The sequence below is a fragment of the Cetorhinus maximus genome, chromosome 12 (genome assembly GCF_964194155.1).
Source record: "Cetorhinus maximus chromosome 12, sCetMax3.hap1.1, whole genome shotgun sequence".
Lineage (NCBI taxonomy): Eukaryota > Metazoa > Chordata > Chondrichthyes > Lamniformes > Cetorhinidae > Cetorhinus > Cetorhinus maximus.
Window position 1 is genome coordinate 60104741 of NC_135890.1, and position 25744 is coordinate 60130484.

A 25744-nucleotide genomic window follows, 5' to 3' on the forward strand; every position below is an offset into this window, starting at 1 on the left:
AAAGTACTGTTTAATCTGTTGATCTTGTTTCTTCCAGCAAAAGTCTTAAAACATGATATCTTGTCCTTCAGTTATTGATGTTGGTCATTTGGGAAATTCATCTAATTTAAAAGTTATCGGAGTCTACAGGGGCCATAACATTCTGGAAATATCTCTCAGATGCTTCCTTCAATCCCCTAGGTGGATTGAAACTAGTTCAGGAGATCTTTCTGCCCCTAAATTCTTTGCTGGACCTTCTTTTCGTAAGAGGCGCCCTCTTTCCCAGTTAGAAACAGATCTAGGCCTTCTAGCTCTAGAATTCAGGGAATCAGCAACAACTGCACAAGCCAACAGCCCATGCCAGAGACCGATTATCCATTGGGAAGCATTTAATTCAAACAAACTGTCAAACGGGACTCTAAAATCCCTTCACTGTCTTATAAACCTCAATCAGATTACCTGTACATTTATCCTTCTCTAAAATGTAGAATCCCAGCTCTTTTAGCTTATCTTAATTAAATAGAGGGGCCAGGGGTGACAGTTTTATGTTGCATAAGGCCAGATCTAGGTCAGATGTCATGAGGTGGTTATTTTCCCCAGAGAACAGTGAACTCTCTGGAACAAGGTTCAATCTTATGCAGTGGATACTGATTCCCTGAATCCTGTCAAACAAGAGCTGGGCCAGAGATAACCTCTTAAGGCAGGTTGGTGCTAATGGAAATTCAAAATTTGAGTTATCTACTGGACTTGTTTTGATCGCAAAAATGGACTGGAGGAATTTTCCAGTTTTTTTTTTCTCCACAAATTGGCCTGAGGTCTTTAATATGTTTTCACCTCTCCAAAGAAATCACTGTTTCAGGTGGATGTATATATTGTGCATCACAATTGTATGGGACAGGCTGGATGGACCAAAGGGTCTTCACTTGTCCATCATGGTTCCCATGCTTATAAGGTGCTTTTTGCAAGGAATTAGCCTAGAGGCCCTCCTCTACACTGGCAGCCTTCTATCTCGTGAAAGGATGGTTTGCAATGTGGTGGTCATCTCTGTGTTCAGCATTGCCTGGGGTGGCTCAGGAGCCCCAGTCTGGCAAGGCAATCTCTGCCGCATTTGCTGCAGAGGAAGGCAGTGGGCTGAGGAGGTGCATGATTCACTGGTCTCATTTTTCTCTGGGTTCTCTCCTTGGCTAGCTGAGCTTTTTGTTTCTGCTTGTTTCTTCCAACGACCTTTCAAACAGTCAGCCTCCAGAGGTCATGGCAGTCAGCAACTGTCTCCCAGTGGTCAGTGCCATTATTCGCCATCTTCATTTCTTGCCTACAGGTGTCCTTGTAACAGAGGTATTTACACCCAGGAGGTTGTGACCTAGTGGTCAGTTCACCATTCAGAAGGTCTTTGGGTGTATGGCCATCATCTATCCAATGAATGTGGCTGATCCAGCATAGACATCATTGGCTTGGCTTAGCAACAAGCATATACTGGTGGAATTAGCATACTCCAGGACATCTGGGTTGGTGACCTTGTCCTGTCAAGAGATGTTGAGGATAATTCTGAGGCTTTAGCCTTTCCTCCTGCCTAGCATATGTAGTCCAGGTCTCACTTCTGTAGAGTCCACTGAGGACACAGGCTTAGTAGAACTCTCAGTTTGTGGTTCAGCTTCTTCTACACCCTTGCCAAAGCCTCTACTGTCACCGACCATGTAAGGCCACCAAAATTGGACACATTATTCCAAGTGAGACCTGAAACAGTCCTTTACAAGGACAAAATAGTATGCCACATGTTATAATCAGTTGTCCTATGAAAGCACCAATTTCACTCTAGCTATGGTTTCCTGGCATTGCTCATGAACCTTTAGAGATGTATGCACTGGAATGCCAAGATCTCTTTCTCCACCTCCTTTAATACTTTCCCCTGAGTGGTGCATGTATGTTGGGCATTTGCTCTTCCCACATGCATTTGGAGATAAAGAGGAATTTCTCCTCTGAGGGTCATTAATCTTTGGAATTCTCTACCTCAGTGACCAGAGGAGGCTGGGTCATTGAATATGTTCAACGCTGAGTTAGATAGATTTTGATCTACAAGTGAGTCAAGGGTTAGGAGGGGGAGGGAGGAAAATGTACTTATGGTCGCAATCAGATCAGCCATGATCTTGCTGAATGGCGAAGCACACTCGAGGGGCCAAATGGCTTACTCCTGCTCCTATTTTTGATGTTCTTATAACATTGCACTTTTCTAAACTAAACATAATTTGTCAATCATGAGGCCAATTCCCCAACACTTCCAAGTTCTACCTGAAGCAGTCCACAATGTTAACACCCACATAAATCTTGGTATCATCTGTAAATTTGCAGATCATGCCCCAACAATTACACCTGGAATATTAATAAAAACTAGCAGGGATCTACAAAACATTTGCAGTGCAATTAGTACCTTTAGTGCAACAGTATTTCTCTAAATCCCCATCCCATCCCTCTCATGCCATACCCATCCATTCCTTTCACATTTGTATCATCCCTATCTCATCCGCCATTCCATACCTCCCATGCATTTTCTTCATACCTTCCCCCTCTTTGCTCCCCCGCCACGACATCACTCCTGCCCTCCCATGCCACTTCCCCTCCCCCATGCTATGCTCCTTGTTACAACACAGCAGTTGGTAAAGGCTGAGTTGTTTAAATCCCAGAGGGAAACTTGAACAACTGTCATAACCTATATTTTCAAATGGTATGTTTGAGATACAGCTCTGAATTTTGAAATAAAACCACCAAGCATAACGAAGTTTTTTTTATATAAAACTAAATTAAACATTTATTAATTTAACAGCAAATTAAACACATACACATGTCTACAAATTATAATAACTTATAAACAAATCCCCAAATTAATCACTCCCAGGTAAATCTTCACCAAGGCAACAATAACCTATAGACTTTAAACAGACAAAACACGTTTGGCCTTATGAATTCAAAATGAGATCCCTTACAATTCGTTTCCTTTGCAGACACAGTCCTAGGCTTACTGGCTGGTTAGATCTTAAATGCCTCTGACTCACACAAACTCGTTTCGGTTTATATCTAGCTTCCCTTTTGAGTATAGATTTTCCATTGTATTACTAGGTTTTTAAAATTTTACCTCTCTTGACAATAATCCTTTCATTCCACCAATTTTATTAGTAACATAAACACATTGCTGGGTGTTTCCCAGCTAGGTGCAAGATTTACCCATTCTTTTGAATGGTTTAATCAAATGCAAATGTACACTTTGCCTTTTCCTTCTTACGTTTACGTAATTAACATCTCAAAACTACTATACTTCAAAGCACCCAGGCTAGTTGGCTTTAATCCAATTGAGACACACAGACCCTACTACAATTCCAATTTTAAAATAATTTCCAATAACATTTTCAACATTAATATCTCTTCATGACACCCCTCCCCATGTCATTACCCCACCCATATAACTCCTCCCCTCCACCCCTTGCAAAGTGTTTGATGTTTGGTGAAGTTGTTCTGTGCCTGTGGGATGACAATTGGTTAATTAGATATTTTCAAGTTTTATTGTAATTGCCCACCATATAAACCCACCAGACACACTCTTTAAACTGACCAATCTAAACATTCCATACAGACAAGAACTGCATATTATTATAGATACTGTCATAAAAACAACGGTGTCCCCCCTGCAGGGCCCTACCGGTGACCAGTCTCCAACAGAAGTAAAACCATCGATAACTACTTTCAGCCTACATTTTGCCAGGTAGTTCTCAATCTAGTTTATTATATTAGCACTAATACCAGAGGATTTGAACTTAGGGTCATAGAGGTCTACAGCACAGAAGAAGGCCCTTCAGCCCAGCGAATATGCGCCGCTCAAACAAGTACCTAACTATTCTAATCCCATTTTCCAGCACTAGGCCCATAGCCTTGTATGGCATGGCATTGCAAGTGCACATCCAAATACTTCTTAAATGTTATGAGGGTTTCTGCCTCTACCACCCTTTCAGGCTTGTAGAGAAACATCTTGTGTGGTGCCTTATTAAATATGTTTGGAAGTCAAGGCAGGCAGTATCAACTGAACTATCCTCATTCACCATCTTGATCACTTATTAAAAAAATTACAATCACATTTATAAGACATGAGCTCCTTTTGCATCTCTAATACTTCTCTCAAGCATCTTCCCCATTACTGATGTCAAACTAATGGACCTATAAGTATCCAGGTTAGTCTTGGCACCTTTTGTTTTGAAGAAGGGGACTGTATTAGCCTCCTTCCATTCTATGGGAACTGTCCCAGGGTGCAGTGAGCTATTAAAATATAAAGGCTAAGGGCTCATGTAGCACATGTCCCATTTCCCTGCGGATTTTCAGATGGCTATTATCTGACCAGCTGCTCTATTTTCATGCTCTTTAATCTATCTAAAAAAAAAATGTCATTTATGTTATTGTTGGATTTAATAACGTAAATAATAAAACACTTCCTGGTTTTATGCTCAACTAGGAATAGAGCATTCAACCCTTCAAGCTTTTTCCAGCATTAAATAAGATCATAACCCTATGATCTACCTCAACTCCACATTTCACCATTGTCTGAGAGTAAAAACTGATGCAAAGTAATCATCGAATGTCACTGCCACACCCAGTGAGTACTTCATGTTTCCTTGAACATCCTTCAACGGCTCAACAGTCTTCATATAACTAAAACCTTTGTCTGTTACTTCTATAACTGTCTATAATCCTTTCCCATTATCATTTTAGCAGTTTGAGCAGCAACCTTCATTTCCTTTACCCATTCCTTGCATTTAACTGTGTTTAGTTGTGTATTAAAATGGCCTCCCCCTTCCTGGGCTGCTTTTTATCCCATGTGAAGTACTCTTAATTCTTCTATATTGAATTTAGTCTCCCACTTGCCTTACCAATTCACAGAATCTCAGTTGTTACAGTGCATGAGGCGGCCATTTGGCCCATCGTGTCAGCACCAGCTGTCCAAATGAACAACTCACTTAATATCGTTCCCCAGCCTTCTCCATACATTTCTATTAAAAAAACAAAGTTGGGCATTTTGACCTTATGCTATGCATAATGGTAGCAGATAATTAAATGGAGATGTCTGCAAGAATTGTGATGACCAAATTACAATATCATGATGCTTAAAGAGGACTCTGCATTATACTTATTATTTCTCACACAGGCAGCAACAGAAACCAAAACAAAAGCAAAAACTAGGGACAAAAACCTTGAATTGATAGGTTGGGAAGTGCAGAAGTCAGTATTTGCAATGAGGAATTTGGAGGAGCTCCTAGGTCCCCTGGGGATCTCATTGTAATGGCGATGGTGGGCCTTCTATTGGAACTACTGCAGTTCTTGTGCTGATGGTATTAGGTGGGGAATTCCTGGATTGTGATCCAGTAATGTTGGAGGAGCTTTATGATATATGTCCAATTCAAGGTGATGTGGTGTGGCTTGAAGGGGAACTTGAGGTACTTTTGTCCTTCTCAGGAGTGATCTCAGGGAGGAAAACGTTGTCCAAGTAATCTTGCGTTGCTGCAGTTCATACATATTCCAGCCACAGTGTGCTGGTAATAGAGTGGTTGGATAGTAAACTTCATGACAGGACCACCAAACTGCTCCATCTTGGATAATATAGAAATTCTTGATGGATGGTGATGGCTACATTCATCCAGATAAGAGGTGTACATCCATCTGACTTGACCCTGTAGATAGTGAACAGGCTTAGAAGGAGGTGAGCCACTTGTCACAAGTACCCAATCTCTGTCATGCACTTAATGTTGGAGGAAGAGCAGCAGCAGGAACTGTACGGAAAGCAAAATTAATCAGGCAGCACAAGAGGAGATGCAGATCTTTCCAATGATATCTATCAACAGAATGTACCAACCCTAATAAATTCCCAATTTCATGAGCTCCAATTCGGGAGGCTGTACTTCAGTCATGAAGCTTCAAACAAGCTCCGTCATTGCTGCAGCCAGCTCTGCAAAAAACACCCAAAGCATACAGATCTGATTGTTGCAGACAGGATTTTGAAGTGTATTCAACTTTTCTTATAGTTTATCCTGTTCAACTTTGCAATCTACAACTTCAATAGCATTTATTATCTATAAATTTAACCAACGTGCTTGTGACTTCTAGCTCCAGGTAATTTATGAAGATATTGAACAAAAGGGGCCCCAAACTAGAAATAAACACGTGCAACAGAATTTAATGAGGAAAGTACAGTTGTCAAAATTTATTATGGCTATTATAGATCCAAATACACGTCCATCTTTCCTGCAATTCCACGTCTGAATTTCTCTAATTGGGTGCTGGCCCCGCACAGTACTGAAACAGCCAAAGTAACAAATAATATCCTTTGCAACTGCATGTTGCATTCTCACCCTATCCTCTCTGCAGCTTTTCACATGGTCAATTACACCGTCCTCCACCTTTCCTCCAAGCTTATCCTTGCTTGGTTCTTACCTACCTGATTATAGTCAGAGCACCTCCAACAATGGCTTCTCTTCCTGCCTCCGTACTGTTGTCTGCAGAGACCCAAAGAATCTGTCCATGGGCACCTCTTTTTCATCTATATTCTGCCCTTTGGCAAGATCATTGCAGACATGGTGTCAGGTTTCCATATTGACCCAACAACACCGAGCTCTACTTCTCCACTGCTTCTCTTAAGTTTGCCACTAACTTTATATCCTCACTACCAATTCCACCCACCTCTCCAGCCGTTATCTCAGGCTGAACCAGACTGCTTGCAATCTAGGCATTCTATTCAAACAGAAGCATAACTTCAAACCCCATTTCCTCTCCATCACTTGCCTACTTCCACCTCCTAACATTGGTCAACTCCGCCTGTCTCAGCTTGCTGGATGCTAAAACCCTCGCCTATGCCTTTGTCACATCCAGGCTCAGCTGTTCCAATGCTCTCCTGACTGGTCTTCCATCCTCCACTATAAATTTCAGCTGATCCACAAGATTGTTGAGCAGATCTGGGCAAGACACATCCAGCGAGCGGATGCTTCCAATCCAGCCTGTGGCTGCAGCGCTGGCGAAAGCAGGGTGTGCGGAGAGTACATGCTGACTTGCTCTTAGCTGATTGGCATCAGGAACTGTGGAAGTAAAATGGAGATCCTGGAGAACTTCATGGGAAGTACTTCAATGGCAACGGAAATATTTCCGAGTAAGTTGGAGTTGGCCAATGACTGGACGCCAGAGGTGAGCTTTTCTTGGGGAGTGTGGCCAGCATTTTAAAGGGGTGAATGGACATGGAGCAGCATGAGAGTAGCACAAGCTAAACGAACATTCAAGATTACTTATTAAATTACTGCAGTTTCGATTTGCTTTTGGTTTTGCAAGTATATACACTAACTTCAAAACTTATTTTGCACTTAGGTTTTAATATTCTATGAAAAGTCAAGTCAACTCTTATAGTTTTGTTTCCCCAATTATCTCATTCCCTCACTGAATATGCGGATTCTTGCTGAAATCTGGTACCATGGGTGCTGACAGTCCAGGATTTGTACCTGTGACCTTCAGGTCTGCATTGGCATAGTAGTATACTGAAGAATGTCTTCACCCACTAGAATCATTACATATCTCTAATCTATTAAAAAATCTTGCATCTGTTTGTACGTCCTGTCAACTTTTATATTATAAATTCCTATAGCCACATAGGTATCAGGGATGTGGAGGTGTTAAAAATCATGAAGGTTATTGATTAGATAAAAAGGAGAAATTGTTTCTAGTGGCAGAAGGGTCAGTTCCTGAAGGGCACAGATTTAAGGTAACTGCCAAAAGAACTAGAGGGTGGTAGATTTGTAAACCCAGTAAAGACTTGATCTACAATACCGTTGGCGGTCAAGGGATTAAAATGTTGAAGCATAAATGCTGCTTCCTGCAGCGAGTTCCAAGATATGTATGACTGAAGGTCTCCACAAGCAAACTCGGTTTAACATTTTGAGATCGGTATCTCAGTGATGTTACGGACAGGAAGGGAGGGGGGGTTTATTTAGAACAGCCCTGATTTCTCCACTCACTACTCATCTGTAAACAGAAAGGTGTTTTGATTTTTGATTTCCCCCTTTTAAAATTGGTGGCCTATGTTCCCCCACCCTTCAGTTTGGAGTGATCAAATATCTACTGATAACCCCACAGCAAACTCAAGTTAAGGTGAGGGTTGGTTTATTTTACACACACACACAATACACGGGAAGGGGTTTTGCAGTGTCTGCCCCTATTTTACATTCATACAATGAAAGAGGGATAAGGGGATAAAAAGGGGTTCAAGGCAAAAACCACGATAAAAATAACAATTATGGTTTCACGTGAGTCCAGAATCAAAGTTCAACGAGGAATTCAGTTGCTGAGGTCGGCTGGCTGCAAACTAGTGCTGTAAGATTCACTTTTCCGGTGATGTTGATGTCCCAAGATGAAGTAGGCATGCAGAGATTGAATCAGTGATGTAGGCGATGGTACAAAATCTTTCCAGCTGGGTCAGGAGATGGGGGCCAGTTGTCCAACCAGGCCAGAGTTTGCTTCTGTGTGGTCTGCCACTCAGATGTTAAACAGCAGACTGAAGATGGAATCCGAAATCTGTATAAAACAACTCAAACAGCTCATGTCTTGGTCATGTGACAGGGCGGTTTCAGGTCGAGCTATTCAGCTAACTTGATTTAAGGTAATTGGCAAATCCCAATTTGTTTTGAGCAGGTAACTTTAGAACAATTAGCACAATGTTGGAGATGAGTCGTCACAAATAGGTCTGCCTTTGTCCATAGCTGACTACAATCCTGTGTGTTGGCTTAGCTAGAATGTTTATAGAATGCAAGGAGTGTAACATTCCAGGGCTGTGATGTGTTTGCCTTTGTCCATTTTTAAACTGCTCAAAGTTCCAAAACTACCACCATGTGATCAGCAGTGGCTATTTTATCAGTCCAGTTATTTGTTAATTTTTTAAAAAATAGAATAATAATTTTATAAAGTAGCCAGGATGATATGGACAAATACATATATATTCCTTCCTGTCTTCTACACGGGGCAGTGATTAGTTATTTATGCACTCCTGAAAGTAAGAGTTGAAAAAGCATCTTCTGCCCCTGTCAGAGGTTTGGATTTTTAAAAGAAGGATGATGAATGCAATAGAAAGTGAAGAGTACATGTTTTAGATTAGGGTTTTGTGTTTTGAGAAAACTGAAAATTTAGGCATGTGTTCCATAAGAGGTGTGGAACAAATTACAGATACACTTGGTAGCACCTTTAAAGTGCCATGAGGTTATGAAATCACAGCTCCAGGGTTAAGAGGTAGAGAGAGGATACAGGTCACAGTGCTTCCCACAAGGTGCAGGCATTTCTTCTGAGGTGCCTTTGGTCTCTCCAAATTTTCTTTCTCTTTTTAATGTTTTGCCCTCTGTGACTCTTGCAACACCATATTGTAGATCTCAAAAAATCAGCATTTATATTGGCAAGATGAAAGCAAAAACTGCGGATACTAAAAATCTGAAATAAAAACAGAAAATGTTGGAAGTACTCAGCAGCTCAAGCAGCATCTGTGGAGAGAGAAAAAGAGTGACACCAGACTTTGATGCCATTGTAAAGAAGGGTGATCAACTGCATTGTTCACAGTAAGCCAAGAGGGTGTGAAAAATAGGGTGTGTTTGATTTTGTTACTGTATGTGGTGCAGCGTTATGATGCTAGTTATCTTAATAAAGGCTGCTCATTTCTTGAGTGTTTATGGCTGGCCCCTCCCATACAATTTCTATACCCTCTGGCTGAAAGCGTTGTCCACTCCAATAGAGAGAGATCCATCCATGACTTCACCCCTGAACATATGAGGAGTAGGCCATTCAGCCCCTTGAGCCTGCTCCGCCATTCAATAAGATCATGGCTGATCTAATTGTGGACTCAACTCCATTTTCGCGCCTAACCCACCGTAACCTTTGACTCCCTTGTTAGATCCTTAGTCAAGGATCTACCTCTCTCTCTCTACCTTAAAAATATTCAATGACCTTTCTTCCACCGCTCTCTGGGGAAGAGAGTTCCAAAGACTCTCAATCCTCAGGGAAAATATTTTCTTCTCAGCTCTGTCTTAAATGGGAGACTCCATAATTTAAAACTGCGTTCGCTAGTTCTAGCATCTCCCACAAGGGGAAATATCCTCCTGGTATCCACCCTGTCAAATCCCCTCAGGATATGTTTCAATAAGGTCACCTTTCATTCTTCTAAACTCCAATGAACGTAGGCCCTGCCTGTCCAACCTTCCCTCATAAGGAATCCAATCTCAGGTATCAGTCGGGTGAACCTTCTCTGAACTGCTTCTAATGCATTTATATCATTTTGTCATGAAGCTATTAACGTATCTAATATTTTGGAAAATATTTTTATTTAAAATAGAGGTTAGTCTATGGGTATGTCTTAATTGCACTGAAGCCAGCTAGTCTGGGTGCTTTGATGTGTACTAGTTTTGATATAGGAGATAGTGTACATTTGCATTTTTTGAATAGAGCATTCAAGAAGTAGGGTGAAAACTTGACACTTTTCTAACGGATACCAAGCCATAGGTTTATCTTACTAATAAAAGTGATACTATGAAAGGGGTTTCATTGTTAAAAAGCAGAGTTCAAAGAGGCTGGTGAGACAATGAGAATTTGAATTCAATCAGTGGTGGTAGGTAAAACTTCATCAGTTTTCAGGTGTGCAGGCAGAGGCATTGTAAGATCAAAAGGCAGCTGTAAGCCTCCAACTGGTCCAACTGGCTCCACAGTGAAAATAACTTCATTTTGAATTCATAAGATGAAAAGGCTTTGCCTGGTGTTTTGGTCAAGTCTAGGGTTGCTGTTGCCTTAATGGAGATTAGTTTGGGACTTTGTTAAAAGTTATGACAGTAGTAATTTATAGCCATGTATATATATATTTTAACCTGTGTAAATTAATAAAATGTTTCATTTAGTTCATGTAAAACCTCGAGAACTGGTGTTCTGATTCCTGAGTTTAGAGCCACATCTCTTTTAAGCACTTAAAATTATTGATTATGACAGTTGTTTAAAGTTTCCCTCTGGGATTTTAAAATAACTCCGCTTTACCAACTGCATCGGTCATTACACCTTTCTTAAATAAGGACTCCAGATGTGGCCTCACCAAGGCCCTGTACAACTGTAGCAAAACATCCCTACTTTTATATTCCAATCCCCTTGCAAAAACCAACAGCATTCAATTTGCCTTCCTCATCACTTGCTCTACCTGCATACTAATTGAATTTGTGTGACTCATGTACCAGGACACCCAGATCCCTGGGTATCTCAGAGTGCTGCAATCTCTCTCCATTTAAATAACATGCTGCTTTTCTATTCTTCTTGCAAAGTAGACAAGTTCAGATCTTCCCACGTTATATTCCATCTGCCAAATTTTTGCCCACTCACTTAACTTATCTATATTCTTTTGCAGGATCCTTATGTCCTCTTCACAACTTTCCTACCTATCTTTGTGTCTTCAGCAAAATTAGCAACAAAACATTCGGTCCCTTCATCCAAATCATTGATATAAATTGTAAATAGTTGAGGCACAGCACTGATCCCTGTGGCACTCCACTCTCACATATTGCCAACCCAAAAATGATCCATTTATACCTGCTGTTTCCTGTTACCTAACAAATCTTCTATCCATGCTTACATGTTACCCCCTACACCATGAGCTCTTATTTTGCACAGTAACCTTTGATGTGGCACCTTGTTAAATGCCTTCTGGTAATCCAAGTACAGCACATCCACAGGTTCCCCTTTATCCACTTTGCTTGTTACTCCCTCAAAGAACTCCAATAAATTAGCCATACATTTCCCTTTCACAAAACCATTTAGACTCTGCCCACTAGCAGAGGTTTTCAAAGTGCTTTGCTATAACCTCCTTAATAATAGATTCTAACATTTTCTGAAACCTTCATCCATGTTTTTTTTTAACCCCGAAACTTGACTATTCCAAAGCATTCATGGCTGGCCTCCCACGTTCCACCCTCCACAAATTTAAGTTCATTCTAAACTGTTGCCTGTATCTTAACTTGCACCAAGTCCCATTCGCCATCGCCCATGTACTTTTTGACCTACATGGGCTCTCAGTTGATAAATGCCTCAACTTTAAAATTCTAATTCTTGTTTTCAAATCCATCCATGTCCTCACCCATCCCCATCTCTGGAACTTCCTCCTGATCAACAACCTTCAGAGATATCTGTGCATCTCCAATTCTGGCCTCTTTGCACATCCACAATTCCAACTGTAGCACCAGTGCTGGTTATAGGTTCTGCTGCTGAGACCTGAAGCTCTAGAGTTCCCATCCTAAAACTCTGCCTTTCTTCTCCTTTAAGACTCTCCTTAAAACCCCTCTTTTTTTGACCAAGTTTTTGGTCACTTATCCTAATAACTCTTTTTGTGGCTTAGAGTGAAATTTCGTTTGATAACACTCCTATGAAGTGCCTTGGCAAGCTTTACAAGGTTAAAGATGCTATATAAATGCAAGTTGTTGCCGTTGTTGAGCTGAAATGTTGTTCATGACTGAGCTAATGGTCAGGAAGATGAAATGGAGTGGGACAATGACTGATGATTCACCGAGGTTAGGGGAAAAGACACATCAGGGATTGACTAGATAAATTAGCCTCAAAGAGCAAGCTGGAGAAGTTGGTTACCAGGAACAATGAGTCAAGACAATTAGATTTGTGCTCAAGTAACAGAAAGGTGCCAGGATGACAAAGAGAAAGGATAATTTACATGGACCAGTAGCAATGGGAAGAAAAAAAAGTTAAGGTCGTGACTGAGACAAGAACTGCAGCCCGTCCAATATATCGAACAGCCTGCCTGAAGAGGGTATGGCTCCAAGCAGGAAGCAACTCTAGCATGAAGCCTGATTCAGTGACAAACCTAAGCCCGAGTTGTGAGTCAGCAGGAAATTCAAGGTTTAACTTGGAGCCAGTAGTGGAAAACACAGCTTGAGAAAAAGTGGACAAATGAAATCCAGTTCAGGAAACAGAAGAGGAGCGCCGTTTGTTCTGAGCCATCGAAGGAATAAGGATTGATCCATGATCCTTCGAAAGGCGGCAAATGAACCAGGTGCCAGAGAATGATCCGGAGGACCAGCAGAGGATAATGATGACCCTCAATTTTATTTACATTTACTACCAAACTGTTGTTTTCTCTAGCAAGAGTGCACTGTGGATTTCTGCCAGTTAGAAATGTAGGCTACATGCACAATAGTGACCCTGAAACTACAGCAGCAAAAATATGGCTTGACAATTTCCAAAGCCATTTGCCCACATTAAATAGAACAAGCATCAGCATTATTAATTAAATGGGGAACAGAAACCAACAAGATGAAAAACTGTGTGGAGCCCAATGATTTGAAGCTAAGCACTCTACAACCATTTTTGCTTTTTAAGTTTTCTCCAGAATTATATCTCTGGATCAGCAGAACACAACACACATTTGTAGTTTGTAAGATTAGATCAACTTAAGTCATGCTGAGTATACATTTCTATGATAAACCAAGATTTGGATATTAAAGGGAAAATTATCTGCCACATTTTATGGTATAATTAAATTTTGGGACAAGTTAAAATATTTTAAAACAACAGTTTCAATTTGAGATTGACAGAGTAAGCCACAAATCCTACAGGTGAACTTTCTTTGCTCTTTTACACCCGTTTTATTGACCCTTGCATCCTAATGCACCTTGGCTCATCGTAATGGTTCCACACCAGGCTAAAGAGACACATTTACAGTTATGCTGATTCAAAGCCTGGGTAAAAATGGTGCATTTCAAGTGCTATTTCTGGTTTACATGTGATTGTTAAGCAATTTAAGAATTTATCACCAAGGTCTGCAGAGTACTTTCTGTTTCTTAAAATGTATTTGCATGGTTTCAGAATGAATCACATTTAAAAACTGAAGCGTTCCATGACTGGATGTTCTTAAGCTTGCTATGGCTAATGTACATGAATGATGGTGATGTAACATTCAACTCTGATTTTCACACTTAAAGGAATATGTGGAATAGTTCACCACTTTCCTCAGATCCCAATTGTCAATATTGGTTTCTGCTTGTTTAAGCCCATTTTAAAATTTCATAGGTTCTAGTTTGGCAGGAAAACAGTCAGTGGTAGAATGGCCATAATTTTGAGTATGACTTTCCAATGTTGCATCACAGGAAATTCCACAACCACGAGACTGCTGTGATTTAAAACAATTATTCTATTTCTAATGGCAGCTTCCCACCTCCTATTTTGTGGAATAAAGCGTGGCTGACTGGATTCTCCAGGCTTTATTAATAGAGGCATAGAGTACAAGAGTAGGGAGGTTATGCTGAATTTATATAAGACACTAGTTAGACCTCAGCTGGAGTATTGTGTACAGTTCTGGGCGCCACACTACAGGAAGGATGTGAACACATTGGAGAGAGTGCAGAAGAGGTTTACAAGAATGGTTCCAGGGATGAGAAACTTGAGCTATGAGGATAGAATGGAGAGGTTGGGACTGTTCACCTTGGTAAAGAAGGCTAAGAGGAGATTTGATAGAGATGTTCAAAATCATGAGGGGCTGGACAGAGTAGATAGGGAGAAGCTGTTCCCGCTCGTAAAAGGATCAAGAACAAGAGGGCGCAGATTTAAAGTGATTTGCAAAAGAAACAAACGTGACATAAGAAAAATCTTTTTCACACAACGAATGGCTCGGGTCTGGAATGCACTGCCTGGAAGTGTGGTGGAGGCAAGTTCAATCGAGGCATTCAAGGGGGCATTAGATGATTATTTGAATAGAAACAATGTGCAGGAGTCCAGGAAAAGGCAGGGAAATGGCAGAAGGTCATAAAATGCTCAGAGAGCCGGTGCAGACAAGTTGGGCTGAATGGCTTCCTTCTGTGAAGTTAAAATTCTGTGATTCTGCTTAAAAATAAGGGGTCACCCATTTAAGACAGATGAGAAATTTTGTTCTCTGAGCGTCATGAGTCTTCAGAACTCTCTTTCTCAAAAGGCAATGGAAGCCTTTTTAAGGCAGGGCTTGATAGATTCTTGATAAGCAAGGGAGTGAAAGGTTATTGGGGATAGGTGGGATTGTGAAGCTGAGCTTACAGTCAGATCAGCCATGATCTTATTGAAGGATGGAGCAGGCTCGAGGGGCCAAGTGGCCTACTCCTGCTCCTAATTCGTATGTTTGCATGTTCGTATACCGAGCCACTCTTGTTGGTGGACAGTGAGGTCCCCCAGCCAGAGAACATTGTATGTCCCTGCTACCCTCAGTGTTTCTTCCAAATGGTGTTCAACACGGAGGAGCACTGATTCATCAGCTAAGGGAGGGCAGTAGGTGGTAATCAGCAGAAAGTTTCCTGGGCCATGTTTGACCTGATGCCTGGATACTTCATGGGGTCCAGAGTCAATCTTGAGGAGTCCCAGGGCCACTTCTTCCCAACTGCTTGCCATTCTGTTTCCACCCGTGGTGGGTCGGTCCTAACAGTGGGACAGAACACACCCAGAGATGGCAATGGAGGTGTTCGGGACACTGGCTGCAAAACTAGACAAACAACAGTCTGACAGTCCATAGGGCAGCTCTCCCAATTTTGGCACAAGTCCCCAGATTTTAGTAAGGAGAACTCTGCAGGGCGGGTAGGGCAAGGTTTGCCTTTGTTGTTTCTGGTGCCAGGGTCAATGCCGGGCGGTCTATTCAGTTTTAATCCTACTTAACTTTTATGTAGCTGTTTGATACAACAGGCTTGCCAGGCTATCTCAGAGCATACTTAAGAGTCAACCACATTGTTATGGGTCTACTGGCGCATGGTGGCCAGACAGGGTAAAGACAGCAGATTTCCCCCCTGAAGGACATCAGTGAACTAGATGGATTTTTATGACATTCCAATAGTTTCACGATTATCATTTTTAAGACTAGCTTTTTAAATTCAGATTTAGTAATTAATTCAATTTAAATTTTCCCAGTTGCCATGGTGCGAATTATACTCATGCTCTGGAACATTGGTCCTGGCTTGGGAACACAAATCAAGCAACATTATCACAATGCTCCCGGCTACCACACAATCCTTGTGGAGACAAAGTCTCATCTTCACACAGAGGACACACAATCATTTGGTGTGGCACTAGCACTTTTCCTAAACGGGATAGATTCAGACAGGCTAGTAGCTTAAAGCTGGACGTCCACGAGATGCTGTGGGCCATCAGCAGCAACAGAATTGTGTTCAGCCACAGTCTGTACCTCATGCCTGATATATCCCTTACTCTACCATTACCATCAAACTACAGGACCAATCATGATTCAGTGAGGATTGCAGGAGAGCATGCCAGGAGCAGCACCAGGCATTGCTAAAAATAGTCAGGATGCTCAGTTACTGTAGCTGTCTGGGCTGGGATCAGGCAAGGAGGGAGTTACCTCCTTTGTGGACCCCAATCTCCCTCACTGGGACTTGTCAACCTGGTGCCAGCCTCCTGGGACTTACCAGGGCTCCTCAGTGTGGTGGGACTGCCCGTGGTGAATGGCCACCATTCACGGCTGCTGGGACTATAGGCTGGCCAACTAATTGGTTGGCAGCCCTCCAAGGTGGGACTTCCTCCCAAGAGAGGGGTGGAAGTTCCACCTCCAACCACTTAACACTGCTCCCAGAGCTTGGCAGCCACCAGGTTCGTGGGCGGGCATGCCCTGGACATTTTAGCCAGAGGGGGCAGGGATTATGGCAATCCATTAAATCAAGCCCCAGGTGTCACTGACAGTGTTATCAATGCATTTACTAATCAATAATCTGCTCACCAATGCTCAGTTTGGGCTCTGCCAGGGTCAGACTTTATTACAGCTTTGCTCCAAAAATGGACAAAAGAGCTGAATTCTAGAGGTGAGGTGGGAGAGACTGCCATTGACATCAAGGCTGTATTTGACTGAGTGTGGCATCAAGGAGCCCTAGCAAAATTGAAGTCAACAGTAATCAGGGGGAAAACACTCCACTGGTCGGAGTCATACCTAGCACAAAGTAAGATGGTTGAGATAGTTGGAGGTCATTCATTTCAATCCCAGGACATTGCTGCAGGACTTCTTCAGGGTAATGTCCTAGGCACAACCATCTTCAGTCTTTCATCAATGGCCTTCCCTCCAACAAAATTTGAAGTGGGGGTGTTGGCTGATGATTGTAGTGTTCAGTACCATTTGCCACTCCTCAGATACTGAAGCAGTCTGTGCCTGCAATGCAGCATGATCTGGTTAACCTTCAGGTTTGGGATGACAAGTAGCAAGTAACATTCATGCCACACAAGTGCCAGGCAATGCCCATCTCCAGCAAGAGAGAATCTGACCACATCCACTTCACATTCAACAGCATTACCATGGCTTAATCCTCTACCAACATCATCCTGGGGCTCACTATAGACCATAAAATTAACTGGGCCAGTCTTAGAAATTCTGTGGCTACAAAACCAGGACAGAAGCTAGGCATTTTGCAGAGAGTAACACTTCCAGACTCCCCAAAACCTGTCCACCATCTACAAAGCACAAGTCAGGAATGTGATGGAATACTCCCCACTTGCCTGGATGAGTGCAGACCAACAACATTCAAGAAGCTCAGTGCCACCCACTTGATCAGCACTCCACCCACAACCTTTAACATTCACTTCCCCCATCACCAGCGGACAGTGGCAGAAATGTTTACCATCGACAAATTGCACTGCAGCAACTCACCACGGCTCCTTCAACAGCACCTTCCAAACCTGTGACCTCTACCACCTAAAAGAAAAAGAGCAGCAGACACATGGGAGCCTCACCATCTCCAAGTTCCCTTCCAAGTCACACAGCATCCGTCCTTCACTGTCACTGGGTCAAAATCTTCCAATGTGGGTATACCTACGCCACAAGAACAGTGCAAGGAGGTGGCTCACCACCACCTTTTCAAGGACGCGCACATCCCAGGAATGAATAATAATTTTAAAAATCCACCATGTCTCTCTACCACTGGCACACCATGGCTACAGTATCAAACATCTACAGGGTGCACTGCAGGAACGCACTGAGGCTTCTACGACAGCATCTTCCAAGCCCACAACCTCTACCATCTAGAAGAACAAGGGCAGTAGGTGCATTGGACTACCAGCACCTGACAAGTCACACAGCATCCTGACTTGGAAATATATCACCCAGTGCTCATTAATTGTTGTTGGGTCAAAATCCTTGAACTCCCTACCCAACAACACTAAGAATACCTTCGATACATGGACTGCAGCAGTTCAAGGTGGCAGCACACCACCTTCTCAAGAGCAATTATGGATTGGGAATGAATACTGACCCTGCCAGCAATGCCCACATCCCCATTAATTAATCAAAAAAAGAGATTGCAAGATGGTACTTACATGAATTAACTAATAGGTTGAAATGAGAACTTGTGTATTCTTACTGGTCAAACATTCAAAAGACTATAACAACTGGCGTCAGTTGCTGACACCAATGGGTATAAAAACTGAAATCAAATTGCTCAAATCTTTCAAGTCAATTTGTGAACTTGGTTTCATTCTCCATCTTGATTTTCCAATTGGATGAAACTTCACTAACATTCTTCTATAGTGTCTGTCCCGACTGTTTGATTGACCAATTTAAGAAGAGTGCCTGGTGGTGGTGCTGGTGCGTGTGGAGGCACATGGGGCATGCAGAGAACTGGAATGCGGTTTCTAATGGTTGGCGGCAGGGTTAGTGGAGAACTAAATCGTTGGAAGGTAAGGGAACCAAAAAACAAAGTTACCCTAGCTGGAGAGATTGATAGGAGAGATGGGGATGACAAGAGCAGGATGGGGTTGGCATGGGAGGGATGGTGATAGTATGAGGTGGATGGAAGGAATGGGATGGCAGTAACATGAAAGAATGGCAATGGCATGGGAGGTGATGGAATTGGTTAAGTGTGTCCAAATGGCAGGGACAAATTATTTGATGCAACTTATTGTTCAAAAGTTATTTTTTATGCTAAAAATGAAGACTCACTAGATTTGAATGAAAAAGTTTTAGGAAAGCTTGTCAGTTGAATTAAAAGAATACATCACGTTAATTCCATAGACGAAGGTGATGTTAACAGTCTGTATCCTCCAGGGTAGAGTTTCTACACAGTCTAACTCCAATGGACATGCCACCGCACAAACTTAGATTTAAAGAAGCAGCAGTTACCATGTTGCTATGAAACCAGAATCCTAAACAAGGACTTTCTCATGGAACAAAATTGGTGGTTAGGAAGCTATTTTCTTTGATAGGTTCTGAAATTATAATAGGCAGACTTCAAGGGAACTGAGCGTTTATTCCTTCAATAACATTGAACCATCAGATGCAAAACTATCTTTTCAACTCAGAGGAGAACAGTTTCCAATTAGACTTTTATATTCTATAACTATAAACAAGTCACACAGCCAGACTCTTTACAAAACTTGTACTTATATTCCTAGGACTGTTTTTACACATTAGACGCCTTATGTAGCATTTTCCAGGGTGAGAGGTTTTGATTCTGTTGAAGTCTTTCGTGAAATACCTAGAAATCATATATTTAAAGAAGTACTGTTGCAATGAAGATACTGATTTGAACACATATGTTTTGTGGGTCTCCACTCATTAAGAATAAAATATTTATTCTTACTCCATCTGTATAAAGCTGCAAATCCCTAAAACGTATTTTCCCCAGAGGCCCTTTCTATATTACAAGGTGCTTAATTTGCACATTTGGCTGATACATTAATGGCTCAAAAAAAAAAATCCCAATATCCTGGCTTTTCTAATTTGTAGCAGTCCACATCATTCCTGGCAAGTTCCTTCCTCCTCCATTTCAACTCCAAAAGACCATAAGGCATAGGAGCAGAAGTAGGCCATTCGGCCCATTGAGTCTGCTCCGCCATTCAATGAGATCATGGCTGAATCTGATAATCCTCAACTCCACTTTCCTGCCTTTTCCCCATAACCCTTGATTCCCTTACTGATTAAAAATCTGTCTATCTCAGCCTTGAATATACTTAACGGCCCAGCCTCTACAGCCCTCTGTAGTGATACAAACTGATGCCCATACTGGGCCAGCCAAAGCCATTTTCCACACTCCCTTCAATGGTTTCGAATTGAAGTTCCACTTCCCTAACAACTGAATATAGTTCCCTGAAATAGGCGCTCTAAAAAGCATGGACGTACCTTTTAAACTTTCACATCCATTGGGAGACAGCAAAGGCAGTGAGTCCAGTGTGCAAAGTGAAAGTCCTTCCCCAATAGGAACTAGAGTGATCAGCCCTATTGCAGCCAGTTATCTGAACTGCGCCAAATGCTTGAGATCTGGTGTGCCTTGCCGGTTTATAAATGCTGCCTTTTTTCTGGCTCCTTTGTCTGTGATCATAAGGAGTTTTATGAAATGTTGTCTTCCTGAGGCCTGCCATAGCTATGCAGTTGACCACTGCACTTTCCAAAACAAGAGCACATGAATATGATAGTGAGTCTTTAATGGTTGTACATACCAAAAGTGTAGGATTTATTCTGAGAGTACAGTATAAGGTTTGTTATACAAGTTCTTGTCATAGAAAACAATAAAGGGTGTTTGAAGATGAAAAGTACCCCAGGCAAGCAAGCAGCTTTTTGAGGATAAATTATTTGTGCAAGCCACTGCAGAATACAGAACAAATACGCACACTTATAAGAGTCATACAGAACAGGGGGCCATTCAGCCCATCGAGGGTCCCATTCCCCAACTCCATCCTTACAGCTCTTAAGTTTATTTTCCTCAAGTGTCCATCAAATTTTCTATTGAAATCATTCCTTCACTCTTCCTCCACCCTGTAGGCAGCAAGTTCCAGGTCATTACCACTAACCATGTAAAAAAATTCTTCCTCTCATCCCCCGTGCATTACTTGCCAAAACCTTAAATCTGTGCCCTCTACCCCATGTACCATCAGCTAATGGGAACAGTTTTCCTTTGTCTACCTCATCTAATGCTGTCAGTCTTGTACGCCTTTGTCAAATCTCTCTTAGGCCTTAAGACATAGGGACAGAAGTAGGCCATTCGACTCATCAAGTTTGCTCCGCCATTCAATGAGATCATGGCTGATCTGATAATCTTCAACTTCACTTTCCTGCCTTGTCCCCATAACCCTTGCCTCTCAAAAGAGAACAATCCCAGCAAACAAACAGACAAGGCACAGGAATACACAATGAATGGTAGGACCCTGGGAAGTACTAAGGATCAGAGGGACCTTGGCGTGCATGTCCATCGGTCCCTTAAGGTAGCAGGACAGGTAGATAAGGTGGTTAAAAAGGCATATGGGATACTTATATCCTATGCCTCGGCTAATAGAGACAAGAGCAGGGAGGTTATGCTGGAACTGTATAAAATGCTGGTTAGGCCACAGCTAGGGTATTGCATGCAGTTCTGGAATCCACATTATAGGAACAATGAGATTGCACTAGAGAGAGTGCAGAGAAGATTTACCAGGATGTTGCCTGGGCTGGAGAGTTTTAGTTATGAGGAGAGATTGGATAGACTGGGGTTATTTTCCCTGGAGCAGAGGAGATTGAGGGGGGACATGATTGAGGTGTATAAAATTATGATGGGCATAGGTAGGGTGGACGGGAAGGAATTTATCCCCTTGGTGGAGGGATCAATAACCAGGGGGCATAGATTTAAGTTAAGGGGCAGGAGGTTTAGAGGGGGTGTGAGGGAGAATTTTTTTCACCCAGAGGGTGGTGGGAATCCGGAGCTCACTGCCTGAAAGGGTGGTAGAGACAGATACCCTCATAGCAGTTAATTAATATTTGGATATGCACCTGCAATGCCATGGCATACAAGGCTATGGGCCTAATGCTGGAAAGTGGGATTAGAATAGTTAGCTACTTGTTTGACTGGCACAGACTTGATAGGCCGAAGGGCCTTTTTCTGTGCTGTAGACCTCTATGACTCTACTCCAACCTAGCCTTGCAGCTAAAATCACTCATCTCAGGGACCATTCTGGTAAACCTCATCTGAGCCCCCTGAAGGACCCTTGCACCTTTCCTAAAGTGTGGTAACCAGAGCTTCACAAAATACTCTAGTTGTGGCCTAACCAGAGCTTTCTACACATTCAGCATAACCTCCGTTTCTACACATTCAGCATAACCTCCCTGTTTTTGTACCCAAACCTCTATTTATGAAATCAAGATCTCATATGCTTTGCTAACCATTCTCTCAATATATCCAGACACCTTCAAAGACCGACACACAATGCCTCTGTCCCTGTGCACATTTTAGCGCTGTCATTTAGTCTAGATTGCCTTTCCCTATTATTCTGCTTTATGTATCACCTCATACTTCTGTGTATTAAATTCTGCCACTTGTCTGTCCATTCCGCTACCCATGTCTTGTTGCAGTCATTTGGTATCATCCTCCATACCAGGTCTGCCAAACCTCCTAGTTTGGAATCATCAGCGAATTTTTAAATTTTACTCTGCATTCTAGGATCCAAGTCATTTATATAGATCAAAAAAGTGGTCCTAGTGCTAACCCTAGGGGAACACAACTATCTGCCATCCTCCAATCAGAAAAGCAACAATTTACCACAACTCCCTGTTTTCTGTCCTTAAGCCAATTTTTTATCCAAGCTGACAATGACCCTCCTAATCCATGAGCCTCAATTTTGTTAACCAGCCTTTTATGTGGTATTTTGTCAATAGGAATGTCCTTACACCCTGTCTTGAATAAGGTTGTCAGATTTGCCACTCTCCAATCCTCTAGCAACTCCCGTATCTTGGGAACATTGGAAGATTATGGCGAGCCCTTCCACTATCTCTATCCCATTCCCTTTAGCAACCTGGAATGTATCTAAACCAGCTGACTTATCCACTGAAAGCATAGCCAGCCTTTCCAGTTCATCCTTCCGATCAATTTTTACCGCATCCATTATATTTACCATCTCTGCTGCTCCCTATGTTTTACAGTAAACAGCAATACAAAGTACTCATCAAGTATTTCAGTCTTTCCCTGTGCCTCTAAACATATATTGTCTTCTTTGTCTCTCTTAGGTCCCAGCCCATATCTTATGACCTCCCTACTATTTACATGCCTGTATTGAATTTTTGGTTCTCTTTTATGTTAACTGCTGTTCTATTCTCATATTCTCTCTTTTCCAGTCGTATTTTCTGTTTCACTTTCCCTCTCAACTTAATTATATTTAGCCTGGTTTTCACTTGAAGAATTCAGCTGCCATGCAATTTTTTGTTTCATCATAGTCGCTATCTTCCTTGTCATTCAAGGAGCCCTGACTTTGGTTTATCTGCCTTTCCCTCTTATTGGAAAGTACCTGGACTGAAAGATCTCTTCCTCAAAGATCACCCACTGTTATGTTTTGAATCTTCCCAAATTCAGTATTTAATGTCTTTCTCAACCTGTAGGTGAATGCGAGTGCAAACACTCCATTGACCTGCTCTTCACATGCAGTCCTGACTGCACCTTGACCATAAAATCTGAGCCTTGAGTGTCTCCTTGTCATCATCTATCAGAGCAACACCTGTAGGGCCCCCTTACTGAAAAGGAAGATGTCTTTCCTTTCCACATAGGATACAGAGAACACTATGTAAATGAAGGAATAGAGGAAGATCTGCATAAGCCTTCTCACTGTCCCTGGACAAACATGAGCACTGTCAATACATCTGGAGTGGAATTTCATCAGAGTCATATTTGGAGCCTATGGAAGCAAAAGGAAGTTGTCCAAAAGAAAATGTGATGTTTTCAATGCTACATATTTGAAACTACAAGGTCATAACAGATAGAAAGAAGGTGTTAATACAGGCCTTACAGAGGTACCAAGAGCTAGATTCTTCTTCTAAGTTCCCTTTACAAAATAGGAGTACAAGAACCTATACACTTGGTTTAAATATGAATCTAATATGACCCGCAAAAATGGTAGCTCCTTAGCAGGGGCAGGGAGATAGCTCACTTCTAGGACATCGGCCAATTTCCAGGATGCGTACATTAGTTGCCCATGAAGAAGAGCAATTTTACCTCCTGCCAATGGAGATAGTTAGCCTTTGCTAAGTGCCTCACGGAAAATAATAGAAATGGTCAGAGAGTGAAGAGGAGCATGAACTTAACTGTGCAGGATCTAGTGTCACGGGAGAGGCCTTTTCTTTTGCAAGGAATCTTCCTGTCCATGCTGATTCACCCTCTCCAAGGTCCCCAAAGCAAGGGTGTACCAAGTCCATCCCAATCTCCACCAGAGAGAAATTAACAAGGACTATTTAGAACACAGCCCAAGAACCTCTTCCAGGACAGACACCATTGAGCTTGCCAAATGAGTCAGGTGGAACAGGGGCAGCACGCATTATCTTGAGTCTGCATATTTTTAAGGGGAACAATACTCTTTCTCCATTAACCAGTGTCACAAACAACTGACAGAAGTAGTTTTTCTTATCCAGCAAGATCTGAAATAATTGTAGATCTACCTTTTCACTGTCTGTGTAGAAAGAATGAACTTGCATTTATACTGTGCCTTTCAAAACCTCAGGCCATCCCAAATGCTTCACAGTTAACGAAGTGCTTATGAAATGCAGTCACCATTGTAACGTGGTAAACATAGCAGCCAATTTGAATTCAGCAAGGTTCCACAAACAGCATCAAGTTAAATGATAGTGTTTTAGTGCTATTTGTGACATGAATGAAACACAAGACCTCCCCTGCTCTTCTTCAAAAAGCATCATCAGATCTTTTAAATCCACTGAGAGCGCATTATTACCGAAAAGACAGCACCTCCAACAGTGCAGTACTGTCTTAATACTGCATTGAAGCCACATCATAGATTATGTGCTCAAGTCTTTGGAATGGGGCTTGAACACAAGATCTTCAGTCCCAGATATGAGACCAATTAACCAAGGCTGGTCCTATAAGGGGTGCACTAATTCACATTTTGATTTAATGTTGGTAAGTTTTCTTTGCATTTTGTCTTTTGTTCTTGCAGTTTCCCTTTCGGGGCTGCTTTTACTTTGTCCCTGATTGTGTTAATTTAGTTTAATTGTTTTGACTCAAAAGAGTTACACTAATGTGGATCAATTAAGTCTAGTTTTATTTTACACCAATAATTGCATGCCCTCTGTTATGACACTCTGGAAAAATGATTACACAAGGGTATGAGCACTGAAAGATCAGACAATTTAGCATTGCTTAAAAAATTGGATGCTTTTGGGAATTAGGTGCTTGTCTGCTTTCTAATGCAAGATGCATAAAGGAATTTCAGAGGTATTATTTTCACAAATAGTGAGTATTCAAATTAAGACTTTCCTCAAAAAGACCAGACCCCTTTGCAGCCAAACAACATTTTTTCTTCTTCAATTAATGATAAATAAAAACAGAGACTTTCAACAAAGCTAATGTTCACAATTAAGTTTACTCACATATTTCAATCACAGTTTCCAGTCCTTAAATTTGGTCATTCTTTTATGCTTTCATTCTTCAGTTTCAGGATTCTGAAGTTCAATGTTTGTTTCCACAATCAAGTTTGCTATCTACTTTTCTATCTTCTACTGAATTACTGAAATACTGACATATGGGAGCCAATAGTTTCTCTATTCTTCTTGTAGATAAGCATGTGCTGTAATGAGAAAGGAATAATTATGACGAATGGTCAATAGTTTGGCTTCTTATACATAACAAGCATAACACAGTAAAAATAGCATACTAAGAGCAATTGATGTGGTTAAAAGGAATCTCAATCATAGTATTTCTTCAGAAAAAAATTACAAGACTAATTTCAAATGTTGAATTCACAATTCCTGCATCTGAGC

At 41.7% G+C, this 25744-nt stretch overlaps 1 protein-coding gene across 2 annotated transcripts in view; it reads right to left on the reverse strand.

Moving 5' to 3' along the window:
• cdk17 (cyclin dependent kinase 17) overlaps nucleotides 1-25744 on the reverse strand; it is a 225545-nt gene that overhangs the window by 143518 nt on the left and 56283 nt on the right. For both annotated transcript variants that reach the window (XM_078553735.1, XM_078553736.1), the window contains exon 2: nucleotides 25355-25551. The gene's annotated coding sequence lies outside the window, so the exon portion shown is untranslated. The remainder of the gene's footprint in view (nucleotides 1-25354; nucleotides 25552-25744) is intronic.